Below are 22681 nucleotides of genomic sequence, written 5' to 3'. Positions count from 1 at the left end.
ATTTGCACTGATTCTGCTCCTCGTTTCAATTGGTTGTCTTGACTTTTCACAGTGGCTTTAGTTTAAACACGTAAGAAAGTGAATATAACACTCGCCATTTAGAATTGTGATTGCAGTTTGACAATCTACAAAGAAATATCTGTTCTGAGTACAAACAGTTATTACTGTGGGATATGAAAGCTTTCAAAGAGAAAAACAAAGTCCAATTTTAGGGCCATAAACTAGTTTCAATCTCTACCATCCTCATGTAAGTATTTATGTTTCAAAGGTATCTTGACCACAAAGTATAGTTTTAAAAAATATATCAATGCTATTTGTATTCCCTGTGTTTGTACTGCTTTTGTAGCTTCAGGTATGGTGTTTATCAAAATGGTTTGTCTCATACATACCTGGGAATGGTCTACCCAAGAGGCAAGCTCATATATAAAGTCTGGAAGCAAATGGAACAGAATTAAATTCCCCTGGATAATTGGACAATGTGCCTTTCAACCCTGTGTCTTATAAAATAATGTTGACTAATGAGACAAGGCATGTCTTCTCATACATAACTCACATTTCACAAATAAAATCCCAGGGTATTTTAAACTACATGCCCATATACTTTAAAAATCAACTAGACTAATTTCTTGAAACCATAGTTAAAAAAAAAAAAACAGCACTCGAAATGTCTTTTTTTTTTTGGTAATCAGTTTCAGCCTCCTGTTTTGGAAACTGCATATTCTAGTCACTACAATAGAATGTTAAATAAACAGTTCAAGTTGAAAGGGCTCAATTAAGCATATTTATGAAATGTCTCTCTGGTCTAATTATATAGCAATATACAGGGCTAGCAGCAGGAAAACATCCCACAGCTTTTGACAAAACATTTAACATGAAGCAAAGTATAGGTATATTAAAAACAAGTGTTTTGGAAAAATGCTGAAGAATATGTGTTCAAGTTCTCCAAAAATGCCCATATTTGATGTCTGTATTCTGCAGTTATAAAATCAAATGTAATGTTAAACATGGTAATGAAATAAACTTTTTAGATACCGGGGGAAATGAATCACAGACATCAAGAAAGCCCTTCATCCTATAAGTTGAATCATGCAAATTTTTCCCTGTATAACTCACCAATTTCATTTAACAAAAGATCCTCTAGGTTCACATAAATAGTAGGGCTTCCTTCTCATTAGGGTGGTATACATTCTATGATACAAATGCACAACATTTTCTTTTTAATCCACGTACCTATCAGTTGAGAGTTGAGATATACAAATGCAACTATGTAGGCATTTTTTTGAGAACCTGATTTAAATGCTTCTAGATCTATAACAAAAAGATTGTTGTTGTTCTATTGTTAATTTTTTGAGGAACATCTACATTATTTTCCTTAGAAGCTTCAACATTATACTGGGATTCCTTTTCTTATATCCAGGCCTTGGACAAGAACCATCAGAACTGGTATGAAGGGATATCCAACTGTAGTTTTGCCTTACATTTCTCAGATGATTAGTGATATTATTTATCTTTTAAAATACCTATTGGGGGGCTAGGAAGTTGCCTCAGTGGTAGAGCACTTGCTTTGCATACCTGAGGCCCTGGGTTCGATTCCTCAGCACCACATAAGCAAAAAGAAAGAAGCCGGAAGTGGCGCTGTGACTCAAGTGGTAGAGCGCTAGCCTTGAGCTGAAGAGCTGAGGGACAGGCCCAGGCCCAGAGTTCAAGCCCCACGACTGGACCCCCAAAAAATAAATAAATAAATAAATAAATAAAGTACCTATTGGCCATTTCTGTCTTCATTGGAGAAATGTCCAGTCTAGTAATTTTCCAACTGTTTAAATTAGGTTACTTACTTTTTTCTATTGAGTTGAAGTTATTATGCAGAATGATTACTACCTACTTACAATGTATTTGATGTATAAATGTATATATATATATATATTTGTTCTGTTCCATATGTTGCCCTTCCATTTTGTTGATTGTTATCTTTGCTGACAGAAATGTATAGCTTTGATTTGCTCCTACTTTTCTATTGCTTTTGATATGTATGCTTTTGGCATCACAAGAAGTAAATGCCAAGACCAACATTAAGGAGTTTTTTCCTTACCTTTTTAAGAGTATGATATTTTAGGTCCTATATTAGTTTCTTATCATAATGTTAGATACTTTTGAGTTGGTATGGACAGGGGAAATTAAAAGATATTGTTCAATAGATATAAAGTTTTAATTGTATTTCAGGAACATCAACTTTGAATTAAATGTAATTTTATTTACAATATTGTATTGTGCACTTGAAATTTGTTTAAGAGGAATCATACTTTTTCTTCCTAATGTAAAGATGCTTGGTGACAATAAATGAAATTCAGAAACTTCAGGCTATTAGAAGCAGGGCCAAAGTGTGGTGTCAGTAAAATTTTTGAGAAGCCAGAAAAACCTAATAAAGTTCTTTACTTCAAAAGAACAAAATGAGATTGAAGTTTGAATTATAATAGTCATTTGTGCCTTTGTTTGGGGGCATCATAATCTAATCAGTTTATTTCATAGTTACCTTTGACTATTGAGCTAAGAGTTATCTGGGTATGTTCAACTTCCTAATGCCTATCTTCTAGGTCTAGGAATGGTCAGACATACCTGATGTCCAAGCTGAACCTGATTTCTAAAAACAAAAAAACCCTTTTTCTCTTTCCCATCCTTCCTCAATTAAAAAGTCTGGCCATCTAGTCCCCAGTGTTCCACATCTAGGCTTCCATTTCTGATACATTTTTCCTTACTTCACCTTGTCTCTCAATCACATCCTGGTAATGAGAGATCCTCTTATATTTTAATGTTCAGCTTGATGCTCTCCTTTAAAATCCCAGGCTTATAGGTAACTATTCCAGTCCTACAGAATTAAATGACTTCATTTCTCGAGTTTGAAGGGAGCATTTTCTTGTGATACAACAAGAAAGCTGGAAAACCTAAAAGCACTTTTGTCTTGTTTAATTTCCGTACAGCTTTGTTCTACATGACAGGCTAATTATCTGTTTCCTTTTATTTTGGCCAAATGAAAACAAAGAACAGAGATCACCCATTTGAGGAACAGTCATTTTACATCTCATTCTAGCTCACTGTAGCCTAATGAATTCTTGTTATTCAAATGATAGATGCTCAATTTCATGAGTCAGAGAAGCAGTTCAGTAGTAGTACTTATACTTTCAATGGCTTCCCTAAATCTCTATTATAATCATTTTGGCATTTTTTCCTCTCTCTCTCTCTATCTCTTAGGAAGAAGTAAGACTTCCTGCACCAAAATAATAGTCTGCTTTATCCTAATAAAAGATATTTGCATTTTGGAGGCATAGTTCTGCTAATGATAGGGACTAAATTAAATATTCACTACCCATGTAAATAGACAGAATTTGTTCTATATTTTCCTAATGCCCTAGACTGAGCATTCACAAAGACTAGATTTCTCATGGTACTGACAGAGTAAGCTGGAGCAGTAGGATACTGGAAAAGCTCTAACAGCAGTAGAGCTTTATACACTGTGAGTACTTTAAGATTAAAAATGTAGTTTTATCTCAGCATGAGGCCAATGTTAATAACTAGTCCTATTCAAGGGAAGCTTCAAGAATTCTATAATTGAAAGTTGCCCAATTGTGCATGGACTAACCTGTCTTTCAAGTAGCACAATTCATCTTAGTCAGTATTGAACTTAAATAAGAAAGTTTTGGGAAAGCAGCAAGGGCCTTTGCTTTATGTATTATCAACTTCGATGTCCTGAATGTGCTTCTGCTTTTGCAAATGATGGTGCATGTAAATAGCATTCTGGCAGCTTCTGATTACAAAATCAGGCAAGCAGAAAAATTCATTTATGGTTAAAAGAACAGCAAATGTTACAATTCTCTGTCTTCAGCAAAACAATAATCATATTACCTTCAGCGAGGTTATCCATTGTCAGGGCACGCATTTCTTACACGTTATTTTTACATGAATTTTTCGGATTGATTTTGTTAAAATCAAAGCAATGTTTGTTTCTTCAGCTATCTTCCTTTATGTTCTGTGTTCTGATTGTGGGGATATCATTAGTTTAATTGTACTAGAAAAGCAATTTTACTTAAAAATGATAAAGACAAGTTTCACAATTGTGATTTTTATAAGAATAATATGCCATTATATAATATGTAATATGTGACACCTAGCTATGATCTATGGGTTTGTTTATTTACATATTTTTATTTTTTTCTAGATAGCTCAGAGGGAAAAATAATAAAACAAAGCTCTTCTCCATTGTTTCTTGCTCTAGGATTCAATCTTGGATCTGTTTCTCTTTGATCTACATGACAAAATATAAATCTAAATTCCAGACATAACTTAATAATCTCCATCAAATGGAGGCTAATGTGTTTCTGGAGCTATTATTTGTCTAACACACTTAGATTTATTATATTTATATGTTCAGATTTTATAATTTTATACTGTTTTCAACTCTACTGGACTAGGTCTACTCAAACATAAAGGCTATGTCCCGATATTGTCACATGGAGGTTCTTCAGCAACAATAAAAGTCTTATTAGATATTCAAATGTGATGTGCAGGCTGGAGTATTGGCATGACTGTTTGCATCACCATCTGTCATCATGATTGCCCATCTGTATTGTGATATGCCAAGATGAACAAGAGACAGAAGCCACGAAAGGTCTGAATGAAGGACCTAGTTCAGGGACCTAGCCTAGCTAGGACATACAACCAAACTTAATTTTTCCTTGTAAATGATTTGTACAGAGAACTAATCAGTGGGAACCATAACATTTTAAAAAGATTATTCCTAATAGTTGTTTTCCAAAATAAAATGTAATACATACAATTTTTCTCAGACTTGTTTCCTTTAGTGAGATTCAAATTATATAACCAGACTTACAACTTCTGTTTTCGTTCCTACAGTGTTGTGTAAGAAATGTTGGTAACCGCTTCCTCATTAGAAATTGATGCCAGTGACAGAATAGGTTAGAATTTCAGGATATCCCTTTTAATAGGCGATGATTATACTCTAAAAACATGCTAACATTGAGTTCATATAAAGAGGGAAAAAGTTGAGAGGAGGTGGATACACTCAAACAAAATTAACAGCTAGGGATGCAAACATCTCATTTCTACCAGGGGATAATATTCATAGAGTAATCTATGTGAAACTTTCTAAGGTACATTTCAATGCTGGTACCTTAAATGCAAAACGTTACACCACCTGGCATCAGCCCTCTCTCTGGACAAGAAGCCTTCCATTGAATAGACACAAAACTTGTAAAATACAGATACAATGTTTTTTCGAGCACTGATAATCAAAAATTATTTTGTAACTGGAGAAGTTGGAGAAAAATTTGGAAAAATAATTTCTATGGGGTGAATAAAATTTAATAAAGATTCAAGAGAAAGCATATTTGCCTTCAAGAAGTGCAATACTGTATGTATGTATGTATGTATATATATGTTTGCATTAGGGAAGGGAAAGGGAACAACAGAATGGTGAGGCAAAGGACAAGGGATAATCAGTGCAACAGCGATATTCACAGGACAATATGTTGGAAGTGATCTGTACAACTTGGCTAGTGGGATGTTGGGGAGGAGGTAAAGTAGGAGAAAAATAAGGGAAAGGGCAACAAGTTTGGCAAGAAAGGTACTTATTACCTTACTTATGTGACTGTAATCCCTCTGTACATCACCTTGACAGTTAAAAAGAAAAAAGTACAATAACTATCCAACCAATAAAAAATATGTTCTTGTTGCTATTCTCCAATACATTCCACCCTCAGTATACAATGCAACACCAAAATCTTCTCTTGACATCACACAAAATGCAATCAAGATTGGGTATTTTCAGCTTCAAATATAAATGCAGACTCAGAAATAAAGTCTTCTTCTGCATTAATCTCTTCCCCTGCCATTTACTGTCAAGTTGAAACTTCTTCTGAATAGTGTGCTATGGTAGGTAACTACAGTATGGGTTTCCAAAGATTTCTGGATGGATATGAATCTCAATATGCTTGATTTCTTTTGTAGGAAAAGTTGTATAGTTTATCTTATGTACTTAAAAACACTGAGAAGCAAATAACCTTTGGGAAGCTCTAAAGGAGTCCAAGGTACATAAAGTTAAGACATGTTCTAGAAGCTAGAGAAGACAGACATTATCAGTGAATACTAAAAAGTGGCCGTGAAGTGATCTACTTGAAATAATAAAGCATTCCAAGTGAGATAATCTGAAATAGCAATTGATATTTTCCCATCTGTTGCGTTGGCATCAACACACACAGATCATTAATAACTAAAATAGACGGATGCCTTGTTAAATGTGGGACCCATAACCGAAATCAATTTGCCACATACTAAAAGCTATGCAAACAAACAAGCTCACAAAGTGCTATCTGTTCTGGAGAGTCACAATAGGAGTATGGTATAAATAATCTCATGGAGTATCTAAAGAGTCTTCTGAAAGGACCATAAAATTAATTAATTGATAACTTTCAGATACCATTGCAGTAAAATACATTAAATAAGGAAAATGAAGGAATCTAGTTGGTAGAGACAAACTGTAAGAAAGTTTCCTTACATAAGTCATATGAATTGGGTGCACAGTCTGTGCCCTGTGCACCATAGTTTATAGATCTTTCATTTTTTATTTTATTGCTACTTAAAATTCCATCCCAAGAAATATTAGGACACTGTTTTGAGGAAGATGGAATGTGTTTATGGTTCAGCTTCTCTCAGACAGCAATACGTGCTCTTACACCTTTAAAAATATATCATTCCACTTCACTTCCTGAAGAGGTTGAATTTATGTTTATCTTCTATTACAGGCAATGGCTTTGATTTACAAGAAGTCTAATGGAGAATTTTTTTTTCATTTCTTTACAACAAAAAGAATTCAGGTTTATTGCATAAATTTTGGAACTCTACAAGGCTTTGCCATAGTCTACTGTTTTACATAAAAGGATATGGATATGTCTTCTAAGAGTTAAAACAAATTTAAATGTTTTTTTACAACAATTATAGGTTTGGATGGTTTCCAGTACTAAAAATAACCCACCTTGTTTGTTAGTCCATTAGTTATCTTTTGATTGACATTCCTTTTCAGTCCACAATTTGTCATGGCATTGATCCAGCATACTTTACATGGGTAATAATGTAGAGGAAATAAAACTACATCTAAACTCTCCATAGAGCTCATTTTCATTGCCAAATTTGTAGGTAATGAGAACATTACCTATAAAGCTCTGAATATAGTCTAACATAAAAAGTAGAGTCTTTTATTGCTTTTATGCTTTTTTTTTTGTTTCTTCCTCAGTCTGGACTAGCTTTATTTGTTTAAAATACCATTTCATCAATCAACAATCACAAAGACAAGTTTGAAGATGTTTTGGGAAACATAAAATTAAAAAGCAAGGATAAAACGGCTGATTGCTGAACTTGGAGGAATAGAATACTGTATTAGCTAGGCCTAAAAATTTATATTGTGATATTACATGGGATAATATGCTACTGAATGAAATTGTCAACAAAGTTTCTCATTTTGTGAAATAAAACCCTATGGAAAATTCTTATTTTTTTGATAAATGAATTCCCAAACACATGGGTTCCTTCATAAATTCATCAAGTTTAAAAATGTTTCAACTTCCTTTCCCCAGAATTTAGGTTTTTTGTTTTGTTCTTAGAAAAGAATGAGTCAAATTACTAAAACATGATGGTGCAGTATTTTAAGTACAGTTAAATTTAGGATTTATATTGTTGCTATATTGTCCACCTTTTCCAATTACCCATGCCATGTGCCTTGCAATCAATCATTACTTGTTTTCTTCTGACATACATGTATCTCTAATTCATCAGCAAGTCCTGTATCTCTGCCACTAAACACATCCATACTTCTATTGCCCTCTCTTTTCTCAAGGGAATGGCTATCTCTTGCCCAGATAATTATCTTAACCAAATGGTCACTTAACTGGTCTTCCTGCTTCTGCCTCATATCTTTTCAATCTATTGTCACTTCAGCAGCCAGAATGATACTGTTAAAAATGTGTGTGTGTGATATAACCTATTTCTCTTCTCAATTTTTGCCACAAGTCCCAATCAAAAGCTCCCTGGCCACTTAGAGGAGAAAGCAATGTTGAGAATGTCTGAAACGGACAGTGGGAATTCATTCACTTCTCATCCTGCATGTGCTGCTATTATTACTAGACCCCATTTCCTCTTTTGCTACCAATGTCCTTCCCTCACACCTAGCCATGTGGGCCAGTTTTCTATTAATGGAATTGAGGTACAATTACATTTGCTATAACTTTGACCTGGAACATTTAACTTCTGTTAGATTCTAAAGCTACCTTAATCTCTTCAGATGATGTTCCAAATGCTCTTATAATTTGAATGGCATCAGAGTCCCCTTCATAATTTTTCTATAAAACTCCATTTATCCTATTCATTTGTTTATACTGGCACTTTCCACTTAGTCTAGTATATGTTTGTTGATTTATTATGCTTCTCCTCTTGAGAAAACTCCTTTACCTATTCTGTTATTTGTAGTATCCAAGTACCAAGAAAGTGTCTTGTGTGAGATGGAAACTCAATAATTATATTCAACAAAAGAATGAATGAATCATTGGAGGAGGCGGTGTAAATAAACGAATATGCAAGTGCCATGAAGATATAATACAGCTTCCATATCAAAAGGAACATATTAATAAATGCACATATGTGGAAAAAGAACATTTCAAGAGACCGGAGGTTAAAGAACAGAAACATGGAGGCAGGGCTCTGTGTTATGAAAACTCTTCCCAAAATGAACAATGTTTTCTGAGCTTCAGTGAGGGGAATGGTGAGCTAGATTTGTCAAGCCACCTTAGTTTAATGTCACAACACTAAATTCTTCTATTGACCGCATTCTTTATTTTTTTTTCTTTTTTTTTGTTATTTTTTTCTCAGGAAGGTTGGGTCTTTGCTCTTTTAGGTCTTTTTTTATTGTGAAAATACTGTACAGAGGGGTTACAATTACATGGGCAAGATAATGAGTACATTTCTTATCAAGCATTGTAGCCTCCTCCTTTGTTTCCCCTTCCCATTCCCCCCCACCCAATCCTCCCACCCCCCCACCAAAGTTATAAAGTTCGTTTTCAACATAACGACTTGTACATCTCATTGTTGCAATGGGTCCACCTGTATCCCTATTTGTTTTTCTCGATTTGTTTTTCCCCTTCCCCTCTACAAATTATACTGACATCAAATACAGTGAAAGCAGGGGGAGGGACATACAAAGCAACAAAGAAATAATCTTATAAATGTGTTAGAAACAATTGCATGAAAGAAAAGAAAACATTTGAATACATATCTTAGGGTTCATTTCCCTAACATCACCTTATCTGACCTTTTCTGCTATATATACTAGATATTGCAAATAAGGGAAACCATGGGACCTATGTTTCTTTGGGCCTGGCTTCCTTCACTTAATATAATTTTTTCCAAGTCTTTCCATTTCCTAACAAATGGGGCAATGTCATTCTTTCTGATGGAGGCATAGAATTCCATTGTGTATATATACCACATTTTCTTGCTCCATTCATCTACTGAAGGGCATCTGGGTTAGTTCCATATCTTAGCTATAGTAAATAATGCTGCAATAAACATAGTCGTGCTGGTAGCTTTAGTGTGGTCTTGTTTGTAAACATTTGGGTAAATGCCCAAAAGTGGGATTTCTGGGTCATAGGGGAGCTCTATGTGGAGAAATGACCCCATTCTTGATTTACTTTCTACCCGTCAACTTCTCAGGCATTTTCTGTATCTACTCACATGGTAAAGATGACCACAAGGAATGCAGATTACAGCAGATATTTGACTTCCTATATAAAAAATTATAGCAAGAAAATACTCTTGGCTTGGGCATCTGAGATGTGTCAGGTTCTGGGTTTTTATATCCTAGCACTTAGAAAAAAAATTAAATCCTATGGCATCTGAGGATTAGATTTATGAGTTTAATAAACATAATTACTTAAATATGTCTTCATTGCACTGATATTTTAATGAGTACTGACTAAGCACCCCAAATCATCCAGACCTGAGGTATTCACCACAGTGAGGCCTTCTGCATTGTAAGAAAGGAGGTGTTAGGAAGAACAGGACTAGATGGTCACTGTAGCTGCCACAGGCCAGGTATTATGTTAAGTACTAGGAATTTTCTTCACAAATATGTATTACCAAGATCCTCCTTTTACTATCCCAGAATGTTTTTATCTCTGAAGTTTTCAGACAGAAAATTCAATTTTATTTCCATGTCTCCAGCATATCTCTTAACTTCAATATTATTTACATATCATGTTTACCCTACATAAGTATTCTGAATCCAATAATATAATTGGAAATGAAAACTGTATAGTCAAAACTATTAAAATATATGGTAAATTTAATTTAGAACAGCAAAATTATGTTTGGGTCTTTTCCCAGGATGTCTGTCAATCAAGAGGAAATGTCCTTTTCCGATTGAGTATGTAGCTGTTACCTTTCATGTGTTTGGGGATCTAAATTTAGCCATTATTTATCACAACCATTTTTTAGTATGCAAAGAAAAAGTCTAATTTCCCTCATTTATAGATGCAATAACAGACTGCTAGTTAATTATACCCACTTGTTTTAGAGAGAATAATTTTTCACTATAAGCATTGAAGAGTTAAATCATCTATAATCTACCAACATGGAATACTGACACTCCCTTGGCTAAGCAAGGGAAGCCCTTGTTCTTTGCCAGGCAGAGGTTGCTTTAGTCTCTGCTGCAGATGATTTAAGAAGCACTATTACTACCATGGACTTTGAGAAGCCTTTGATGAAAATCATCTTTGTTCAGCTGCATCAGTTTCCCATTATCTTTTGGTGAGGCATGAGAGCAAAGATCTAAACAAAACTGAAAACCACATGTCTTTATCCCAACACTGAAAGACTTGAAAATATCTCCCTCAGCCACAAACCCATAACAGCAGGTTTCAGGAAGAAATCACAACTCTTCTTTAGAACTAAACAGAAAGATGCTTATGCCGACTTCTGTTAGAAATTCTTCATCCCACACTTCATTAGAGACAACCTGGTGCAAACAGCCTTCAAAGTTAATCCACTAGCTACGCCATAATTACCTCTAGTTTTTCTTGAGCTGTTTCTTCAAATGCTGTGTCCTCAAGTGCAACCATTTCAAGCTTCCTTAGAGAAGGTCTCAACATATTTATGGCTTAGGCACAATTATGATAGTATGTTACACAGCCTAATTGGAATCTCTTGTTGAAAATGGGACAAAGAAGTTAGCAAGATGGAAAACAGTTTTAAAAATAGACTAAGGAATTTAAATTACATTTATATTCAGATAAACTATCCCTACACACAATAAAATTTTCTACAATGGAACTTTCCTAACCACTCCACTGATCAGGCTTTATTTATTTATTTACTTTGATTTTTTTTGGTAGGTTGTGGGGCTTGAACTCTGGTCTTGAGTGCTATCCCTCAGTTCTTCAGCTCAAGGAGAGCACTCTACCGCCTAGGCCACAGCGCCACTTCCAGTTTTCTAATGGTTTATTGGAGATAAAGTTCTCACGGACTTTCCTGCCCAGGCTGCCTTTGCACCATGATCCTCAGATCTCAGCCTCCTGAGTAGGTAGGATTACAGGCATGAGCCACCTGTGCCAGGCTTGATTGGGTTTTAAATTGCAGTTTTTCTTCTGGATACCTCTACCTGAATGGATCACAATTAACATATCAAAAACAGAACTGGCCAGGACAACAGTGGTGCATGCCTTTAATCCTAGCTACTCAGGATGCTGAACCCTGAAGTCTTGAAACTATTTCCAATTAGCTACAAAAAAAAGCCCAAAATGGAGCTGTGGCTCAAGCGGTAAAGCACTCACCTTGAACCTTGAGCAATATAAGCTCAGGGGCAGCATCCATGCCCTGAGTTCAAACCCCAGAACCAGCACACACACACATACACACACACACACACACACACACACACACACACGCACGCACATGCATACACACCCCACACATTTGAACCAAAACCAGAACTTCTTAATTCCTCAGTAATCTGCTTCCTCTTGTTTATATTTCTACTTTATTCTAACCGATGGAATTACAAGTCCTTCATACCTGGAGCCTAAGAGCTGTGACCACCTTCTGCCTACCATCTCTGTAATTACTGGGGAGCTCAGGGGACAGAGAGGCCACAGGATTGATATGATCCCTCAAGTCCAGGGTTAAGTTCATTTTCATTTTACTCTCTATTAAGCAAGCAATAAACAGTACAAATGTTGAACACAAGTTTAATGATGCCAGGAAGTAGACTCTACTACCCAGTTGCTCTCTTAATTACACCCAGAATTGCACCAGAAGAGTACAGGTCAGTGCAGGCCATGTGGAATAGAAGATAATCCAACCAAGTAGAGAAGCCCAAATTCAAGGCCATCTGCATTCTATTGTCTTGGACTAGTGAAAGACCATAACAGGACTCCATTGCCAGCCAGTCATAGGCTGCATCCTATCTACCAACTTCTACAATGTTTTGTGTGCTCTTTCTCTCACAGCATCATTAGGTCCACTAAGGTTTCAACTCCACAGATGTGTTCATGACCCCCCCCCCCCCATCCATGCTGCTAACTTGACTTTTTAAAGTGATGACATTATCACCTCTTGTCCACCCCTGCTGCAGTTACTTTAGTAGAGTCTCTAAGCATCACTGGTCCTTCAGCTTCAGCCCTCCTGGGCGCCTTATCTGCAGCGCTGACAGCTATTTTTCTAAAAGGTCAACACATTTATGTCACTTGCTGGTTGAAAACACTTTGTAAGTCACTGTTGAAAAAAACTTAGTTCAACCTTCCCAACTATGGTTTCGAGGGTATTTCATGTACTGGACCCTGATTGTTTTCTCTGATATTATGTCTCATTGTCATCCCACTCAGCAACCCATTTTCACCTAAATGTTCTGTGTTTGTGAAGCTCTGCATTGATGCTGGGAAATTACACTTCACTATTTCTTTGTACTGGATACCCTCACTCCATGCTTTCGTTATCTGACAATGATGTTTTTAGAGCTTATTTTATGTTCTGTATTGGGCCATATACTAGGGAGCCAAAGTCAAATCTGACATCACCTTTCCTGAGGGAGAGATATTATTTGGGGCGAAAAGGGCAACACAAATCAACAGTTATTTTACAATGTAATTTTTACTAAGAGCACATAAATATAGTTTGAGATTCCAGGGAGCGCATTCACTAAAGGAGAGTGAGTTGGGGCTCTGGGATGTCCTAACATCTTTAAGGTTTAACTAAACAACTAGAATCTATTCAACAGAGTCTTGATTTGGTTAAGGATCTCAGCCAAGGAGAAATATTTCACAGGCTTGTACGATGATGGGCATTTTAGACTGTCAAGCAGACTTCTATGTTAATAGGAGACCCACTTCAGAATTTAGTGGGATCAGTGAAAGATTCTGTACTCTTTCAAGGAAGGAATTTCAATTTGAATTTGGCAAAGTTAAGAATACAACAATGAATATAAACTTCCGAGGAATGACTACCATTTAGAGAACAATGGTCTGGCTTCAAATGAAAGATAAAAGTCTCTGAGTTAAAGCAACATTTCTTCAACTATTGCCAAGTAGTAATCCATTCTCTTCAACATGTTTCTGACTTTTCCCAGCAATTAATCTACTTGAGTGTGCTAGGTTTGTTTTTGGTTTTCTTCTAGGGGGTTATTTTGTTGTTGTTATTTTATTCTAAGTAAATGAATATTGGATAAATAGAAAAGTGGGTGGGTGGATCATGATGGTAATTGGATGAACAGAGGCATACCTAAATTACCATTTATGAAACAAAATATCTTCCAGTTCCAATCCCTTCTTCTGTCATAGTCCTAATTCTCCCTAGATTGATGGGAAATTGGCACAAAACTAAAAAATTTCAAGAAGGGGAATTTACACAAACTTTTACTCAAATGTTCATAGAACTCTTGTTCCAAAGGTATGTTTCATGCTTCTTGTCTCTTTCAAGATTCAGGTTAATAATCTTTTCTTGGTAGTCATTCATATCTGAAACTGGCTTGCTCATTCCCCTGTTTTTATTAAAAACATACTTGCATATTCTCATAGAAGCATTTGTCACACTTATTTTAAATATGTCCCATCTGAGTAGGGGTACTTCAAGGCTTATAAACTAAAGATTTCATCATATCTTGGCCATAAAAGCACAGGAGATTTTAGTATTCTGGTTTTGCCAGGAGAGCTTGTGTTCCAGATGAAAACATATCTGTCATACAACAAAATAGTTGGAAGGATTTTCATATTTCTAAATTACAATCATGCTATGTTCTTAATTTGCATGATTTATGTTTATGAGTCATGTTTATGACTCATGTCAATTATTTAGAACAATCATCAAAATGAACTTTTTGAGATTATTTGAAAGGTAGGATGTTTGCTTGAATTTTCACAAAATTATTTTTACTCATATTCCTCTTCTATTTTTATCATGTGTTAGGTTTCTTTTCTCCTCGTACTCACTTTACCTGTTCTAATGTTATCACCCACCCCCAAAGAGTCTTCAAAGATGAACCGTTATACCACTTTGATTTCAAAAGTATGGTAGCTGAAGGCAGTAGAAGTATTCCTCAGTAAGTAGACTTTGAATTGAAAACTGAGAAAACCTTCTGAGAATATTATGTAATATTATGAGTTACATTTGTGTTATTCTAGGAAGTAACAAAGAAACAAAATCATTCAACCTTATGTCTCCAAGTATATTCCGAATAAGAAATGTCTGTCAGATGATTGAAGTCTGCATATGTTACTGAGGAATGTAATGCTGTAATTAAATATATAAGCACATAAAAGGACACTGAAAGTTTATTAGGTGCTCCTGTAATCTCAGCTTCTTAGAAGGTAGAGGGAAGAAGAGTATGAAGAAGAGTATAGTTAAAAGCCATCCTAGCCAAGTTTAATAAAATCCTATGTCAGCCGGGCGCTGGTGGCCCACACCTGTAATCCTAGCTATTCAAGAGGCTGAGATCTGAGGATCATGGTTCAAAGCCAGCCTGAGCAGGAAAGTGGCTCAAGCGGTAGAGCGCTGGCCTTGAGCTGAAGAGCGCAGGAACAGTGCCCAAGTCCAGAGTTCAAGCCCCACAACCAAAAAAAAAAAAAAAAAAAATCCTATGTCAAAACAAAGCGATTTGTTCATTTATCTGTCTTTGAATTGGCAAAACAGTACACAAAAATGGTGGGAAAAAGGGTGAATGAATACAGCATTGATATTCATTATATACTATGTTGAAAATGAATTATGCAACTTATGGATGGGAACAGGAGGGAAAAACTGGGAGAAAGTGAGGGATGGGATAGCATTGTCCAAAAAGAAATGCACTCATTGCCTGACTTATGTAACTGTAGCCCCTCTGTCCATCACTTTTGTAATAGCAATAAACGTAAATAATTTTTTTAAAAAAACAAAGTAAATTCAAAAGGGTTGGCATTGTGGCTCCGTAATAGACTAGATGCTTAACAGGCAGAAAGCCATGAGTTCAATCCTTTTGTACCATACACACACACACACACACACACACACACACACACACACACATACACACACACACACACGGAAAAGGAAAAAAAAAATAGCAAGTAGCCAAAATTCCAAATAGCATAACTAACAAAATTGTTAATTGATAAAACTTCAGACAATGGATAACCCTTTTTTATTTTTTTATTTTTTGTCAGTTTTAGGGCTTGAACTCTGGGCCTGGCCTCTGCCCCTCAGCTCTTCAGCTCAAGGCTAGCCACAACACTACTTCCAGTTTTCTGATGGTTAATTGGAGATAAAATTTTCATGGACTTTCTTGCTCGGACTGACTTTGAACTATGATCCTGAGCTCTTAGCCTCCTGAGTAGCTAGGATTATAGGCATGAGCCAGGAGTACCAGGCTGGATAATTCTTTTAAAACCCTGAATTTCAACCCCTAAATTATCTTCACTGTATACCAGTTATCTTTGAGAGTGACAATGGAGAAGGCCCATGTGGGTACATGTTCTCAAATAGCAAGTGCATGTATATACAAGCAGACTTTTTCCAATTTTTTGAGACTGGAAATAGGAAGAGAATGCAGATGTCAGAAGGGGTAAGGGTAAATAAAAAGCATGTAAGAAATTTAGCCAGGAAACAGTGGCTCACGCCTGTAATCCTGGCTCCTCAGCAGTCTGAGACATTTAGATCATGGTTTGAAGCCATTCTAGGCAAGAAAGCCTGTGAGAAACTTATTTCCAATAAACTCTTCAGAAAAAGCTGGAAGTGGTGCTGTGGCTCAAGTGGTAGAACTCTAAGCCTTAAGCATAGAGAGACTCAGGACAGAGCCCAGACCTTGAATGCAAGCCCCAGTATTGGCAAAAAAAAAAAAAAAAGTTCAGCTGCATCCTTTCTGGAAAAAAACATAATTTTTCTTCAGTTCATTAAGCATTATTGAAAATTATCTTTTTACATTTGCTTCATGATCTGTTGAGCAATTTCCATGAAACATTTAAGCTCATTAAATTTTCCTAATTCCTATCAAAGTAGTTCAAATTTTAGTCAGCAACACACTCAGATGTTTGCCATAGATACTCTTTTAGTATATATAAATACATTTCACTGTCTAGCATACATTTTAATTTTCATCACTACATATTGTAAATAGAAATTTTGATGCACCATGGTAAAAATCATTTGTTGCTTGCTAAATGGTTTAGAAACAAGGATATTATACCTGGTTTTGTATATTTTGAAATTTTTAATGAAATTTACCATGATGAGTCTTTCCCCAGAAACCAAAATTTAACCCTGTTCTATAAACTATAAGTGTTGTCATTTCTTATTTACAGTTAAGAATAACTCTATCCCTATACAATTTAGGTGGGGTGAAGGTACGGGGTGGGGGTGGGCAGGTGTAGTTGAGATGGTGGGAGGGACAGGATGGTAGGGGAAAAACAAAGAAGGAGGCAAAAATACTGGATAAGAAATGTACTCATTACCTTGTTCATGTAACTGTCACCCCTCTGTACAGTATTTTCACAATAAAAACTTATTTAAAAAAGAATAACTCTTGGGGCTGGGAAGGTGGCTCACTGGTAGAGCGCTTGCCTTGCATGCTCAAGGCCCTGGGTTCGATTCCTCAGCACCACATAAGCAAAAAGAAAAAAGCCGGAAGTGGCGCTGTGGCTCAAGTGGTAGAGCACTAGCCTTGAGCTGAAGAGCTGAGGGACAGCGCCCAGGCCCAGAGTTCAGGCCCCACGACCGGACCCAAAAAAAAAAAAAAAAGAATAACTCTAAAGCTCAATTAGTAGAGTGTTTGCTTACCAATTATAAGGCTCTGAATGCAAATCCCTCCCAGTGCCCCTCCCCACAACACAAAAAAAAAAAATCTACAGTGCTCGCTTCGGCAGCACATATACTAAAATTGGAACCATACAGAGAAGATTAGCATGGCCCCTGCGCAAGGATGACACGCAAATTCGTGAAGCGTTCCATATTTTTCTTGTATTTAAAGAATCCCATAGACTCCACTCCCAAATTACTCAAGCTGATTCAAAACTTTGGCAAAGTAGCAGGTTATAAAATTAACCCCCAAAAATCAATGGCTTTTCTGTATGCCAACAATGAGAAAAGTGTGGCTGAAATTAGAAAAGCAACTCCATTTGTAATAGCCCCACAAAAAATAAAATACCTAGGAATTAACTTAACTAAAGAAGTGAAGGACCTCTATGATGAAAACTTTAAAATCTTGAAAAAGGAAATCAACACAGAACTTAAAAAAAGGCAAAACCTCCCATGCTCCTGGATTGGAAAGATTAACATCGTGAAAATGGCAATACTTCCCAAGGCTATCTACAAATTCAACGCAATACCTATCCAAATTCCAACCTCATTCTTCAAGGAAATAGAAGAGGCAATCCAAAAATTCATATGGAACAATAAAAGACCCCGAATAGCAAAAACGCTCCTGAATGGAAAGAACACTGCTGGAGGAATATCAATGCCAAACTTCAAACTCTACTATAAAGCCATAGTAATCAAAACAGCTTGGTATTGGCATAAGAACAGACCTCAGGACCAATGGAATAGAATTGAAAACCCAGAAATGAACCTACAGACCTATAGCCATCTAATCTTTGATAAGGGAGCTAAAACAATAGAATGGAAGAAAGACAACCTCTTCAGTAAATGGTGCTGGCAAAATTGGTTAACTACATGTAGAAAACTTAAGCTAGATCCTTATATATCACCCTGCACCAGAATCAACTCCAAATGGATCAAAGACCTTGAACTCAAAGCAGACACTCTGAAAACATTACAGGATGGAATAGGAGAAACCCTAGGTCTCCTTGGCTCAGGCCGAAATTTTCTGAATAGAGACCCGGAAACACAACAAATCAAAGAAAGGTTGGACAAATGGGATTGCATAAAGTTGCAGAGCTTCTGCAGGGCAAATGACATAGCTAGCAAGATCAATAGAAAGCCCACGGATTGGGAGAAGATCTTTACTAGCCATACAACGGACAAGGGTCTCATATCTAAAATATACTTGGAACTCAAAAAATTAAACCCCCCAACAACAAATACTCAAAGAAACAACTGCCCAATAAATAAGTGGGCGAAAGACCTAAAGAGAAACTTCTCTGAAGAAGAAAGAAGGATGGCCAACAGACACATGAAGAAATGTTCAACATCCCTAGTCATAAAAGAAATGCAAATCAAAACAACATTGAGATATCACCTCACTCCAGTTAGAATGGCAAAAATCAAGAACTCTAACAACAACACATGCTGGAGGGGATGTGGACAGAAAGGAACCTTACTTCATTGTTGGTGGGAATGTAAACTTGTTCAACAACTTTGGAAAGCAGTATGGAGGGTCCTCAAAAGACTTCACATAGAGCTCCCCTATGACCCAGCAATCCCACTTTTGGGCATTTACCCTAATGTTTACAAAAAAGACCACACTAAAGCTACCAGCACAACTATGTTTATTGCAGCATTATTTACCATAGCTAAGATATGGAACCAACCCAGATGCCCCTCAGTAGATTAATGGATCAAGAAAATGTGGTATATATACACAATGGAATTCTATGCCTCCATCAGAAAGAATGACATTGCCCCATTTGTTAGGAAATGGAAAGACTTGGAAAAAATTATATTAAGTGAAGTAAGCCAGGCCCAAAAAAACGTAGGTCCCATGGTTTCCCTTATTTGTAATATCTAGTATATGTATGAGTCAAGCGGAAAAGATCAGATAATGTGATGTCAGGAAAATGAACCCTTAGATGTGTATTTTAATGTTTTTTTCTTTCATGCATGTGTTTCTAACACATTTATAAGATTATCTCTTTGTTGCTTTGTATGTCCCTCCCCCACAGTATAACCCCTGCTTTCACTATATTTGATGTCAGTATAACTTGTGGAGGAGATGGGGAAAAACCAGTTGTTTAAGGATACAGGTGGACCTGTTGCAACAATGAGAAGTACAAGTTGTCATGTCCAAAACGAGCTTTACAACGTTGGTGCGGAGAGGGGGGAGCGGGGGAGGGGAAGGAGTAGGATTGGGATTAGATGGGGAGGGGGGAGGCTGGGAAGGGATGTGAAGGGTAAACAAAGGAGGAGGTTGCAATGCTTGGTAAGAAATGTACGCATTATCCTGCCCATGTAACTGTAACTCCACTGTACAGTATGTTCACAAATAAAATTAAATTAAATTTTAAAAAAAATCTACATATGGCAGTTCGACTGTAAATGACTCACAATTTAATCAAATATGAGATTATTTAGGATGTGGCACTTTACCACTATGACATTTGTAATAGAGTAGAAATTTCATGACAATCAGATTGTCATGTCATATTGTCAACAATTACAGAATTAAACAAGCAAGCTATATAAATTTTACTATAACACCTGAAGATACTAAAAATAAACAATAATCTAGCATTGCAATAATCACCAATTAATAAAGGTATCTTTTATCCACCAGTCACTATGTGAGAGAATGTTTCTTTAAGTTGGGATTATTATCATACAATGCCAGTAAAAGTTACTGAAAATGTAAAGTGTTGTTTACTTGTCATTTTGCTATCTGCTTTTACTGGTTTTTCCCCACACTGACAGTCTATCTTAGAATTTTTACTCCATTTTCTTTGTCTCTATACTGATTGAGACATTTGTGGTTTTGTTTTTTAATCTAGTGCCTTCATTTCCCAAAATATGTTCCATAAACTAGAAGAATCAGCATAACCTGGAAATGTCTCAGGCAGGCTGGTTGTGAGGCTGACTGGATCAGAATCTGAACTTTAACAAGATCCCCAGGTGATTCTCATGCACATTAAAGAAGTTCTATCTGGGCGCTTAACTCCCCTTAGCTATAACATACAACTCAACATGCATAGCATCAGACTCTGTACCGTGAGCATTCAATATTGACCTCAAACTTCTGAAACAATGCTTTTAAGCTTATTAAAGTCATAAGGCTCACTTAAAAAGTATGCATGCTACCAAACTTGCACCCCTAAACTTAGCTTCTATAATAAATAATATAAAAATGAAGCCAATGTTAAGAACAATGGGTCATTTTATTATTCCAAATGATGTATATAGTCTTTGAAGTTATTTTATTCAAAAACTTCCATGCAGGTTTTTTATGGTAAAACAAAACTATTTGAAATGTAGTCAAATGTAAGTTAGGTTTTGGTGGGAATATGAAATAATAGGAGTTAGTTATAGCAAATAAAATATAATCCACCAACTAGAGTATGCAGAATGAGAAACGTTATTCTGAATTAGAAATCATTATACTAACTCTTCTTTTTACCTTCTGTCAAGGTGAATGTGAGTTGTTATGTAAAGATTATAAAGCGAAGGAACAATAGAAAAAATTGTTGTTACTCTAATTTCCACTTGTTGTATGTATCTTCTGACTACTAGAGAGAATTGAAAATAAAAGTGGTGAGGGAAGCCAGTTAGATTTATCTGTACAGTAGACAAAAACAAAAACAAATATAAAAGCAGATAGGGTAAAGAGAATGTTAAACTGTGTTTAAGACTCCAAGTAAGAAAAAATGAGGATGTATATGTGGTAGTAATCCTTGAAAGATGGAGGGAAAAGTATAAGAACAAAACAAGAATGATATGCATGAGAATTGCAGATTCAATTCATATTCACACCTGACCACTCAACTGAACATAGGCCTACAGCTGATGATCCAGATGATCTGGGAATGGTCCCTCTGTCAATAGCTACCTAACTTATCCTAAGTGTGGCTGGATAGAATATTACTGTAATTCATCAATACCACCACACCACCACAAACACCTGAACAAACACAAATGAAGAGAATAGATGATTCACTCAGAATGGTGGACCAACCAGCTCTAGAACCTGGTTCTTAGTTGAACACCATGAGTTCTTTCTACAAAATAATATCACTTAAATCTAACAGGCAGTATTTATCATTTCCATATTCAATCTGAGAAAACAAAGGTTCTGTGACAATGATAAATTGTCCAAGCTCACAAAATAGAAATTGATCTAGAATGTTCTGGTTTGACAATTCAAACACCCATGTCTATAGTACCATGTAACTTACCACATAGGCAGAAACAAAACTTTCAATTCAAATAGCTACCTATCCCACACAGAGTCATCTAGTCCATAAAAAATATTTCTTTTTTTTTTTTTTTTATTGCTAATTTGGAATTTTATTTTGTTCTCCTAATAATATAATGAGAATGTCACAGGCAAAATTAGCCATTTCATCATGGGTTTTTAGATGATAAATGGAAGCTTTTTTAGATCTACAGCTGCACTAAGCAAGCTCTAGTGATCTTCAACCATGATGGAGAGAACTTTTGGGCTGTACTTTTTTTTTTATCACAAATTGTCTTTGTGCATTAGCAATATATCAATTGCAATTACAGTGGAAATGACACTTGGACAAAATGAAGTGCTATTTCCTTTCCTTAAAAGACTTTCTTGAGTATGAAGAGAATATACAGATAAGTAGTCTGGGTTTATAGTCAAGTCTCTGAGCTGCTTTCTTAATGGATGTCCACACAGCACTTTCTCTACTCTTTTCTTTTTTTTTTTTTTTTTTTAATTTTATTTTATTTTATTTGAGAACATACTGTACAGAGGGGTTACAATTACATGGGCAGGATAATGCATACATTTCTTACCAAGCATTGCATCCTCCTCCTTTGTTTACCCTTCACCTCCCTTCCCAGCCTCCCCCCTCCCTCCCACCCAATCATACCCCCCCTCCCCCCCCCCCACCGACACATAAAAAATATTTCTATCCTGTGAAAATCAGCTTGTGAAAACAAGAATCAATGTAATTTTCAAGTCCCCTTATTCATCATTTTAGGAGGAACAAGATTTTACTATGCTGGCCTAGAACTTGCTATACAGCCCAAACATGTTTCTGACTCAAAATCCTTTTCCCTTTCTATTCAGCTAGGATTATAGGCTTGTACCACCTCACTCATCATCAACTCATTTTTAATTATCTGGCACATTGAAAAGATCTACTTACATATAATGGCATTACAGAAACATGTTGCATTAACCAATATTCCTCTCCTACAAATTAATCCTAGGACATTTTTAATCCTTAACAAAAAAGGAAATATCTGATCA

General features: G+C 36.0%; 1 non-coding gene across 1 annotated transcript; it reads left to right on the top strand.

The window, feature by feature from the left end:
• Positions 1 to 17422: 17422 nt before the first annotated feature.
• LOC122104007 lies at positions 17423 to 17529 on the top strand. Its single transcript, XR_006146848.1, has one exon. It is a non-coding gene; the product is annotated as a U6 spliceosomal RNA (small nuclear RNA).
• Positions 17530 to 22681: the final 5152 nt, after the last annotated feature.

The sequence above is a fragment of the Dipodomys spectabilis genome, unplaced genomic scaffold, assembly GCF_019054845.1.
Source record: "Dipodomys spectabilis isolate Male_0828 unplaced genomic scaffold, ASM1905484v1 ptg000019l, whole genome shotgun sequence".
NCBI lineage: Eukaryota > Metazoa > Chordata > Mammalia > Rodentia > Heteromyidae > Dipodomys > Dipodomys spectabilis.
The sequence above is the reverse complement of the archived record's forward strand: the minus strand, read 5'-3'. Positions and strand labels throughout refer to the sequence as shown.